The sequence below is a fragment of the Pongo pygmaeus genome, chromosome 4 (assembly GCF_028885625.2).
Source record: "Pongo pygmaeus isolate AG05252 chromosome 4, NHGRI_mPonPyg2-v2.0_pri, whole genome shotgun sequence".
Classification (NCBI taxonomy): domain Eukaryota; kingdom Metazoa; phylum Chordata; class Mammalia; order Primates; family Hominidae; genus Pongo; species Pongo pygmaeus.
Window position 1 is genome coordinate 62,819,011 of NC_072377.2, and position 12,127 is coordinate 62,831,137.

The window sequence follows — 12,127 nt, forward strand, 5'->3', positions numbered from 1 at the left end:
CTTTGAGTTCATTGTAGATTCTGGAAATTAGCCCTTTGTCAGGTGAGTAGGTTGGGAAAATTTTCTCCCATTTTGTAGGTTGCCTGTTGACTCTGATGGTAGTTCTTTTGCTGTGCAGAAGCTCTTGAGTTTAATTAGATCCCATTTGTCAATTTTGGCTTTTGTTGCCATTGCTTTTGGTGTTTTAGACATGAAGTCCTTGCCCATGCCTATGTCCTGAATGGTAGTGCCTAGGTTTTCTTCTAGGGTTTTTATGGTTTTAGGTGTAACATTTAAGTTTTTAATCCATCTTGAATTAATTTTAGTATAAGGTGTAAGGAAGGGATCCAGTTTCAGCTTTCCACATATGGCTAGCCAGTTTTCCCAGCACTATTTATTAAATAGGGAATCCTTTCCCCATTGCTTGTTTTTGTCAGGTTTGTCAAAGATCAGATAGTTGTAGATATGCGGCGTTATTTCTGAGGGCTCTGTCCTGTTCCATTGATCTATATCTCTGTTTTGGTACCAGTACCATGCTGTTTTGGTTACTGTAGCCTTGTAGTATAGTTTGAAGTCAGGTAGCGTGATGCCTCCAGCTTTGTTCTTTTGGCTTAGGATTGATTTCACAATGCAGGCTCTCTTTTTGTTCCATATGAACTTTAAAGTAGTTTTTTCCAATTCTGTGAAGAAAGTCATTGGTAGCTTGATGGGGATGGCACTGAATCTATAAATTACCTTGGGCAGTATAGCCATTTTCACAATATTGATTCTTCCTACCCATGAGCATGGAATGTTCTTCTACTTGTTTGTATCCTCTTTTATTTCATTGAGCAGTGGTTGGTAGTTCTCCTTGAAGAGGTCCTTCACATCCCTTGTAAGTTGGATTTCTAGGTGTTTTATTCTCTTTGAAGCAATTGTAATGGGAGTTCACTCATGATTTGGCTCCCTGTTTGTCTGTTATTGGTGTATAAGAATGCTTGTGATTTTTGTACATTGATTTTGTATCCTGAGACTTTACCGAAGTTGCTTATCAGCTTAAGGAGATTTTGGGCTGAGGCAATGGGGTTTTCTAGGTATACTATCATGTCATCTGCAAACAGGGACAATTTGACTTCCTCTTTTCCTAACTGAATACCCTTTGTTTCCTTCTCCTGCCTAATTGCCCTGGCCAGAACTTCCAACACTGTGTTGAATAGGAGTGGTGAGAGAGGGCATCCCTGTCTTGTGCCAGTTTTCAAAGGGAAGGCTTCCAGTTTTTGTCCATTCAGTATGATATTGGCTGTGGGTTTGTCATAGATAGCTCTTATTATTTTGAGATACGTCCCATCAATACCTAATTTATTGAGAGTTTTTAGCATGAAGCGTTGTTGAATTTTGTCAAAGGCCTTTTCTGCATCTATTGAGATGATCATGTGGTTTTTGTCTTTGGTTCTGTTTATATGCTGGATTACATTTATTGATTTGCGTATGTTGAACCAGCCTTGCATCCCAGGGATGAAGCCCACTTGACCATGGTGGATAAGCTTTTTGATGTGCTGCTGGATTCGGTTTGCCAGTATTTTATTGAGGATTTTTGCATCAATGTTCATCAAGGTTATTGGTCTAAAATTCTCTTTTTTGGTTGTGTCTCTGCCAGGCTTTGGTATCAGGATGATGCTGGCTTCATAAAATGAGTTAGGGAGGATTCCCTCTTTTTCTGTTGATTGGAATAGTTTCTGAAGGAATGGTACCAGCTCCTCCTTGTACCTCTGGTAGAATTCGGCTGTGAATCCATCTGGTCCTGGACTCTTTTTGGTTGGTAAGTTATTGATTATTGCCACAATTTCAGAGCCTGTTATTGGTCTATTCAGAGATTCAACTTCTTCCTGGTTTAGTCTTGGGAGGGTGTATGTGTCGAGGAATTTATCCATTTCTTCTAGATTTTCTAGTTTATTTGTGTAGAGGTTTTTGTAGTATTCTCTGATGGTAGTTTGTACTTCTGTGGGATCGGTGGTGATATCCCTTTTATCATTTTTTATTGCGTCTGATTGATTTTTCTCTCGTTTCTTGTTTATTAGTCTTGCTAGCAGTCTATCAATTTTGTTGATCCTTTCAAAGAACCAGCTCCTGGATTCATTAATTTTTTGAAGGGTTTTTTGTGTCTCTATTTCCTTCAGTTCTGCTCTGATTTTAGTTATTTCTTGCCTTCTGCTAGCTTTTGAATGTGTTTGCTCTTGCTTTTCTAGTTCTTTTAATTGTGATGTTAGGGTGTCAATTTTAGATCTTTCCTGCTTTCTCTTGTGGGCATTTAGTGCCATGAATTTCCCTCTACACGCCGCTTTCAATGTGTCCCAGAGATTCTGGTATGTTGTGTCTTTGTTCTCGTTGGTTTCAAAGAACGTCTTTATTTCTGCCTTCATTTCATTATGTACCCAGTAGTCATTCAGGAGCACGTTGTTCAGTTTCCATGTAGTTGAGCGGTTTTGTGTGAATTTCTTAATCCTGAGTTCCAGTTTGATTGCACTGTGGTCTGAGAGACAGTTTGTTATAATTTCTGTTCTTTTACATTTGCTGAGGAAAGCTTTACTTCCAACTATGTGGTCAATTTTGGAATAGGTGTGGTGTGGTGCTGAAAAAAATGTATATTCTGTTGATTTGGGGTGGAGAGTTCTATAGATGTCTATTAGGTCCGCTTGGTGCAGAGGTGAGTTCAATTCCTGGGTATCCTTGTTAACTTTCTGTCTCATTGATCTGTCTAATGTTGACAGTGGGGTGTTAAAGTCTCCCATTATTAATGTGTGGGAGTCTAAGTCTCTTTGTAGGTCACTAAGGACTTGCTTTATGAATCTGGGTGCTCCTGTATTGGGTGCATATATATTTAGGATAGTTAGCTCTTCTTGTTGAATTGATCCCTTTACCATTATGTAATGGCCTTCTTTGTCTCTTTTGATCTTTGTTGGTTTAAAGTCTGTTTTATCAGAGACTAGGATTGCAACCCCTGCCTTTTTTTGTTTTCCATTTGCTTGGCAGATCTTACTCCATCCCTTTATTTTGAGCCTATGTGTCTCTCTGCATGTGAGATGGGTTTCCTGAATACAGCACACTGATGGGTCTTGACTCTTTATCCAATTTGCCACTCTGTACCTTTTAATTGGAGCATTTAGTCCATTTACATTTAAAGTTAATATTGTTATGTGTGAATTCGGTCCTGTCATTATGATGTTAGCTGGTTATTTGCTCATTAGTTGTTGCAGTTTCTTCCTAGCCTTGATGGTCTTTACATTTTGGCATGTTTTTGCAGTGGCTGGTACTGGTTTTTCCTTTCCATGTTTAGTACTTCCTTCAGGAGGTCTTTTAGGGCAGGCCTGGTGGTGACAAAATCTCTCAGCATTTGCTTGTCTGTAAAGTATTTTATTTCTCCTTCACTTATGAAGCTTAGTTTGGCTGGATATGAAATTCTGGTTTGAAAATTCTTTTCTTTAAGAATGTTGAATGTTGGCCCCCACTCTCTTCTGGCTTGTAGAGTTTCTGCCAGAGATCAGCTGTTAGTCTGATGGGCTTCCCTTTGTGGGTAACCCGACCTTTCTCTCTGGCTGCCCTTAACCTTTTTTCCTTCATTTCAACTTTGGTGAATCTGACAATTATGTGTCTTGGAGTTGCTCTTCTCGAGGAGTATCTTTGTGGCATTCTCTGTATTTCCTGAATCTGAATGTTGGCCTACCTTGCTAGATTGGGGAAGTTCTCCTGGATAATACCCTGCAGAGTGTTTTCCAACTTGGTTCCATTCTCCCTGTCACTTTCAGGTACACCACTCAGATGTAGATTTGGTCTTTTCACATAGTCCCATATTTCTTGGAGGCTTTGTTCGTTTCTTTTCATTCTTTTTTCTCTAAACTTCCCTTCTCATTTCATTTCATTCATTTCATCTTCCATCACTGATACCCTTTCTTCCAGTTGATCGCATTGGCTCCTGAGCCTTCTGCATTCTTCATGTAGTTCTCGCGCCTTGGCTTTCAGCTCCATCAGCTCCTTTAAGGACTTCTCTGCATTGGTTATTCTAGTTATCCATTTGGCTAATTTTTTTTCAAATTTTCTAACTTCTTTGCCATTGGTTTGAATTTCCTCCTGTAGCTCGGTGTAGTTTGATCGTCTGAAGCTGCCTTCTCTCAACTCGTCAAAGTCATTCTCCGTCCAGCTTTGTTGCATTGCTGGTGAGGAGCTGCATTCCTTTGGAGGAGGAGAGGCACTCTGCTTTTTAGAGTTTCCAGTTTTTCTGCTCTGTGTTTTCCCCATCTTTGTGGTTTTATCTACTTTTGGTCTTTGATGATGGTGACGTACATATAGGTTTTTGGTGTGGATGTCCTTTCTGTTTGTTGGTTTTCCTTCTAACAGACAGGACCCTCAGCTTCAGGTCTGTTGGAGTTTTCTAGGGGTCCACTCCAGACCATTTGCCTGGATGTCAGCAGCTGTGGCTGCAGAACAGCGGTGGCTCTAGAACAGCAGATTTTGGTGACCGGCAAATGCTGCTGCCTGATCGTTCCTCTGGAAGTTTTGTCTCAGAGTACCCGGCCGTGTGAGGTGTCAGTCTGCCCCTACTGGGGGGTGCTTCCCAGTTAGGCTGCTGGGGGGTCAGGGACCCACTTGAGGAGGCAGTCTGCCTGTTCTCAGTTCTCCAGCTGTGTGCTGGGAGAACCACTACTCTCTTCAAAGCTGTCAGACAGGGACATTTAAGTCTGCATAGGTTACTGCTGTCTTTTTGTTTGTCTGTGCCCTGCCCCCAGAGGTGGAGCCTACAGAGGCAGGCAGGCCTCCTTGGGCTGTGGTGGGCTCCACCCAGTAGGAGCTTCCTGGCTGCTTTGTTTACCTAATCAAGCCTGGGCAATGGCAGGCGCCCCTCCCCCAGCCTCACTGCTGCCTTGTATTTTGATCTCAGACTGCTGTGCTAGCAATCAGTGAGACTCTGTGGGTGTAGGACCCTCTGAGCCATGTGCGGGATATAATCTCCTGGAGTGCCATTTTTTAAGCCTGTTGGAAAAGCGCAGTATTAGGGTGAGAGTGAATCAATTTTCCAGGTGCCGTCTGTCACCCTTTTCTTTAACTAGGAAAGGGAACTCCCTGACCCCTTGAGCTTCCCGAGTGAGGCAGTGCCTCTCCCTGCTTCAGCTCACACACAGTGCACTGCACCCACTGTCCTGCACCCACTGTCTGGCACTCCCTAGTGAGATGAACCCGGTACCTCAGATGGAAATGCAGAAATCATCTGTCTTCTGCGTCACTCATTCTGGGAGCTGCAGACCAGAGCTGTTCCTATTTGGCCATCTTGGCTCCACCCCTAGAGTCTCCTTTTCATCCTGTAAGCACTAAGCTTTGCAACTGATGAAAAGATGCCATAATACACACAATTAATGAAAATGTTGTGGAATTCATGTTATAACTCTGACTACAAACTAAACACCAATTCCAGATGTTTGATGAAAACACTTCTTAAGACTCCAGTATATGCAAATTTGGTTAGACGCCTTAGTCAAATGACAACCATGAACAAATGGAACACATACCCTCTGCGTTAGAGCAGTGTCTGACAGCTGTCTCAGACCGAAAGAGTCTGTTAACACTTACGTTGGTCTGTTCATCTTAGAGACCCTCAGCAGCATCTGTAACCCAGAACTTGGCAAAGTAAACTGGGAGACTGATTTGATTTCATCCCAGCTGGTTGAAGCTCCATTACCTTCTCAGTCTGTTTAACGTGGTTGTTATTGTCACTTTGCCCCAAGCTTATAGTCTGGCTGTAGTTTGGGTACAGACTGTTACTATTAATAACATAGTGGGTTTATTATTTTCATCTAGAACCATTTTTTTAATCACAATAGGGATTTGCTTTTGTCCTGAAATGTGAGGACGGATCTCCACACCAGCCATCCAGGGCTGGCTTTTCTACTTACACTGATGAAGATATCTGGTGACCTCTATTTTATCTTCCCACTTTATTACTGGTTTGGTGTGTGCTCTAGTTTCAATTGTACGGTTTTAGATTAAAAGTAATGTTTAGTAGATCAAAAGTGCTAGAGAAGAAAAAAAACAACAAGTAAACTTTGATATTGTTAGTAATGAAATCTCTTTGTTTTAGAAGCATGCTGCTTTTTCTATGGAAGTAAAGAAGGATGTGAAATCATCTGATTATATATGATAGTATTTGTGATTATTTCCTCTAGGTGGGGAAACCTGGTAGTAGGGTTCCCTGTGTTAAACTAAGAATGGTCAAGAGAAAGAGGTTATGAGGACTCTTGCTATTGTGCAAATTTCAAAGAAGCAGAGAAATAGATACGTTTAGTCCTGAAAGCAATTTGCAAAAGTAATAAGACCTACTGAAATCATGCTAGATCAAATAATGGTATGAGTCTCTTTTGTTTTGGTCCTTTGCCAACATTAGTGTACACACAGACATATGCTTGCACATGGCTCCTATGTCCAAATGTTCACAAAATCCCCACTAGTACACATTTCCTGAGTATAGTTCCACTTCTCTCTTTTAGAAGCAAGTGAACCCTGAGAGCCTGTGGTCGTACCTGGAGGGAAATGTCCTGAACTACGAGTTAGAGATCTCAGCTTCAGGTCCTGCTGTCTGTAGACTCACAGTGTGAGCCAACTGATTCTTTTTAGCCTTATTATTGTTATTATAGTTGATGTTCTCTGCTGTACCAACCTCACAAAGTTGTAGGAGACTTCAATGAGATAGTAGGTGTGAAAACTGAGAATTATAGCATATTGTGCAAATAAAGATAAAGGATTGTTTTGAGGATCACATTGTAGTTTGCTCAATGCAGGATTGTAAGGAGGGGAAGTTAGTCCTGATCGTAGGTGTTCAGGGCAGTGTCTGGGAATCCTCACAATCACTACCCCCCCCTTTTTTTTAAAAAATCTTTGAGGAGGGAGCGCACAGTGGAAAACAATTGCCAAATGGGAAATGAGATATGACTTTTTAAACATTTGATAAGCATCCAAAAATCTTTGGTAAGTATCCAAAAAATGTATAAATGTCACACTGGAAAACTTCTTAGGCTCCAGGCCTAAGTGAGGATTCTTATTTTATTGCTCTTGAATCTAAAAGCCCCAGAGTCATGGGCAGAGAAGATGGAAGAGAAGGAGTGATGGAGGTGGAGACAGATGGAAAGAGAGCGAGATTGAGCTACTTGGTTTTGGCTGAGGGAAAGAGGTGAGCCCTGGAGACTGGCCTTGGCTGGCATGCTATATGGAAGTTGGAAGAACATGCCAGGGCTCCTGCTTTCAGGGCACAATCACTCCTGTGTCAAGCCGATTTAAGTCCTGGACTCAGATGATGAAATGAACAATTTCTGCTCCACTGGCATTGGAGGCAGGGGGTAGCATGTGAAGAGGTGGGGGGGATGGGGGAGCAGAAGTTCCCTCTTTAGCTGCTCCTGCTCTGGGAAGAATATATGTACCACCCCAATTGAACAATGAGAACACATGGACACAAGGTGGGGAAGATCACACACCAGGGCCTGTCGGGGGCTGGGGGAGGGATAGCATTAGGAGAAATACCTAATGTAAATGATGAGTTGATGGGTGCAGCAAACCAATATGGCGCACATATATCTATGTAACAAACCTGCACGTTGGGCACATGTACCTTAGAACTTAAAGTATATAAAAAAAGTCGCTTAACTAAAAAGACTCCATGCAGAAATAAAATGACAAGAGTTTAGAAAAACAAACAAACAAACAAAAACAGAATATATGTGCCACCCCAAAGGGGCACGGGAGGGAAGAGATAAAGAGCAGTGCCAATGGTAAGGGGCTCTTTCCCATAGGGCTCCAGAGGAGTTATTGATTTATGACCTCAAATAAATCTCTTTGCCAGGAGTTTTGTACCTGGTCAGTTCTGTAACTCTAGCCAATCTGAGAAGAAAGTCTAAACAGAAGGTGGAGTTGTATGTGTGCTTCTAGTGTATAAGAGTGTATTTTCCTTCTGTTTTCTGAAGTGACACAGAAGTGAAACCTTGCTAGTGGTTAGTTAGCAATTACATTCATTACTTTGTGTTTTTAAACATAAATGAACTGCATTGCAAAAAACTACTATTGTAAGCATACTTAGGATGTTTCTAAGACAGCAAAGGTTTTTCTCAACACCTGTGATTTAATACAATGCAAGTGTTTAGTTTTTTTTTTTTCTTTTTCTTTTTCTATGTTCTCAGAGATAAGATTAAAAAGTGAGGCTGGAGACAAGAGGGAATCTTAAGAATGGAAAGATTGTATGTTTCGGTTTTGTTCATTGAAAGTTGGCTAATAATGGGTAATATAGACATTTATATACAAGGAAGGAATAGAAATGACTGTATTCTATCAGTGAATTCTAATTTGTGCTTTATTTTCACTTTTAGTATGTTAAACATTTTAAATGTCTCCTGGTCAGTAATGTAATTTTTTAAAACAAAATATGATGAGGTAAAAACAGGAAACATTCTGCATTCTATAGTAAATTCTGTTAAATGAATAAGCTAGTGAAAAAGTTTCTAATAAAATAACATTGAATAATTTCACTGTATTGAGTTCAAATGTCCTTGGGTTTCATGACTTTTCATCTTATTCTATCCCTTTACTCATTTAGTGAGTTATACAGAAAAACTTCCAACTCCTGAAGTGATGGTAGATGCCACAAAAAGATTTAGACCAGCATCTTCTGAGAAAAATACTCATGCCTGAGCCCTAAAATGACATTTTGCCAATCTTTTAAAAAGTAACAAACTTAACAAAGAGCTTCTTCTCCTATAAAAGTTGGGCACAGGTCTACTATCTATAAACAGTGGCTTTGGCTCACCCATCTTCTATTTTTTAGAATTTTGGATGAGGCTTTGCACACGGTAGGTGCTCAATGAAAAAAGAAAGAGCCATTCATCAGTTTATGATACTAATTTGCCCCGCCTCCCCTTCTTTCACTTCACTGTACGTTTTTAGAGGAGTGACACTAAAACTACTGCTACCACCTGCTGCTTGGAAAAACCTCTATCATCCTTCTATTCTTCCAGTCTTCTAAAGTAGATGTGAATTTAGGTTCTAAGAGGTTGATGGGAAGAATGTCATAGGGGTGTATTGTTTATGTAGCAACAACAGAATGAATTAAAAGTTTAAAGCTTTAATCAGTGTGTGTGTGTGTCGGTTGGTGGGTGGGTGGGGGCAGTGTTTTGACAATTGGTAGTGTTTTGATAATTTAAACAGTTCTATTTTTCTCTTGAACTGATTATTTTGGTGTCATATGGACTCCATTACCTTTTCAATATTATGTTGTTAGCCTTTTTTTGAGAACTCATCATGTTCTTATTGTGTTCTTGACTACATGTACTGTTAGTTCTTTAATTTTTTTTCTTTTTCTTTCTGCAGGAGACCATGAAATGATTCCAGTATGTTTGCTTAATTGTTGGGTATTCCTGTGACAAAGAAGGCATTACTCAGCCAGCCAGAATGCACTGACCACCACCGCAGGGTTTCAGTCACATGAGACATCTGGGTGATAGAGAGAAGTGTGGGGAATGGCTATCATTTATGAGCCTGTATCTTCTAAGTGATCTGGGGACTAAGGCTTATTTTTCTCCAGGCTTGTCTTATGAAGAAGTTTTAGTCTATTTGGAATAGATAAGGCTTATACACATAAAGTAACTGATACTCAATTGTATGTAATTATGTTAGTTGGGGATAAGGCTAAGCTGTGTTATGTAGTGACTCAAAAATGCAATGACTCAAACAAGATTGGAGCTTGTTTCTCTCCAGGAATGAATGGTCCCACACTTGGGGGCAGCTAGGCTGCTGGGATCCAGGTTCCTTAACCTGTTGCTCTGTTATGGTTAAGCTGGCTTATCCCAACCTCATTCACATTTCAGCCCACACAGCTAGGCAGAAGAGGGGTGAAAGTGGAGCATGAGCAATGCCTTTTCTTTTATTTTTTTTAAGTCAGTATTATTGCGTTATAATTTACAGAAAATAAAAGACACCTATTTTAAGTGTATAATGGGCTTTGGCAGATTGCTTACACTCATTGAACCACCACCCTAATCAAGATAATGGCATTTCCATCATCCCTAAACATTTCCTCATGCCCTTTGCAGTAAATGCCATCTACTCTTGGCCTAAGGTGGCTACTGATTTGATATCTATCACTACAGATTATTTTTGCCTGTTCTAGAATTTCACATAAATGGAATTATATGGCAAGTGCTTTCAGGCTGGGTGATATAAGTTAGGTGCCTAAGTTGTAAATTTAAACAAACACTCACACTAAGTTTTATGCCAGTGCTGACTCTACAATGCACCCTGAGCCATGCTCCATTGTATCTTGTTTCTTTTGCCCTGTGTATTGTTTTTGAGATTCATTTATTTTGTTATGTGTATCAGTGGTTCATCATTTTTTGTTGCTGTGTAGTAGTCTATGTCACAAATTCACTACAATTTGTTTATACATTTGTCTACTGATGGACGTTGTTTCCGGTTTTGGGCTTTTATGAACACAGCTGTCACAAACAGATGTGTACAAGTATTTTAGTGAACATATGTTTTCATTTCTCTTGGGTAAATACTTAGGAATGGAATTGCTGGATCATATGGTAAGTGTGTCTTGGTAACTTCAGGAGATTGCTGAACTATTTTTGAAAGTGGATATAATACTTGATAGTCTCATTAGCAATGTATGAAAATTCTGGTTGCTTTACAACCTCACCAACACTAGTTATTATCAATGTGCTTAACTAGCTATTCTAGTAACTATGTAGTGATATCCACTGTAGTTTTTTCCTTTTTTGTCCCCGTACCCTAAGCTCCTATCCATTGTAGTTTAATTTGCATTGCCCTGATGACTAATAATGTTAAGCATCATTATATGTGATTATAAGCTATTGTAGTGTTTGTAAAATATTTGTTAAAATTTTTTGACTATTAGAAAAAGTAGGTTGTCTTATATTATTATTATTGAGATGAATTCTTTTAATATTCTGATTCATGCTTTATATGACCTAAAAAATCTTTGCAAAACTCAGTGTCAAAAGATATTCTTTAATGTTTTCTTCTAAAAACATCATAATTTTAGCTTTAATATTTAGATCAGTTTTCCATTTTGAGTTAATTTTTATATATGTTGAGAGATAAGGGTTAAAGAGCATTTTTTCCGCCTTGTAGATATCCAGTTGTTCTAGAACAATTTGTTGAAAAGACTATCTTTTCCCCCATTGAATTACCCTGGCTCCTTCTTAAAATAAATTTTCCATGTATGCATGGGTCTGTGTCTGTTCCAATGGTCTATATGCCCACCTTTATACGAATACCATACTATCTTGAATACTGTAGCATTATAATCATTCTTGAAACAAGTAGTATACATCTCAAATTTCATTCTTTATCAAAATTATTTTGGCTTCTCTGTATTCCCATATGATTTTTAGGATCAGCTTGTCAGTTTTCAGAAAAAAATGCTAGAATTTATATTTCGATTTGGTTAAATGTACAGATCAATTGGCAGACAACTGACATCTTAACAATAGTATGTCTTTTATTCCATGAAAATGGTGCTTATTACAGTCTTTAGTTTTTCTCAGCAATGTTCTGTAGTTTTCAATGTATACATCTTTGTTAAGTTTTGCTTTATGTACTTCATGTTTTTGCTGTTATTTTAAATGCATTGTTGTATATGTTTTCAATAGTTTTTTGCTCACATATAGAAAGGTAATAATTGTGTATATGCTTTGCATTCTGTGACCTTGCTAAATTTATTTATTAATTCTAATGGCTATTAAATTATCATTTTAAGAGTTTTCTGTGTACATAATTATGTCATTTGTGAATAAAGATAGTTTACTTCTTCCTTTTGAATCTATATGCCTTCTACTTATTTTTCTTACTTTATTACAGTGGTTAGAACCTCCAGCGAAATGTTGGGTAGGAGTGGTAAAAGCATTCTCCTTGCTTGTTCCCAGTCCTAGGGAAAAGCATTCAATCTTTCATCCTTTGCATGATGTTGTCCGTAGATCTTTTATAGAGTCAATTAAAGAACTCTTAATTTGCTGAGACTGTTTATCATAAATGGTTGTTGAATTTTTAAAATGCCTTTTAGCCATTATTAAGATAATTATATGAATTTTCTTTTTTATTCCGTTAATGCTGTGAATTA

The 12,127-nt window shown here is 38.9% G+C and overlaps 1 long non-coding RNA gene across 1 annotated transcript in view; it reads left to right on the forward strand.

The window, feature by feature from the left end:
• The window catches only part of LOC134739586 (uncharacterized), a 141,245-nt gene extending 129,412 nt beyond the window's left edge, over positions 1–11,833 (forward strand). Inside the window, exon 4 of the long non-coding RNA XR_010126386.1 lies at positions 9,355–11,833. This is a non-coding gene — a long non-coding RNA (uncharacterized LOC134739586). The remainder of the gene's footprint in view (positions 1–9,354) is intronic.
• The last annotated feature ends 294 nt before the right edge of the window (positions 11,834–12,127 follow it).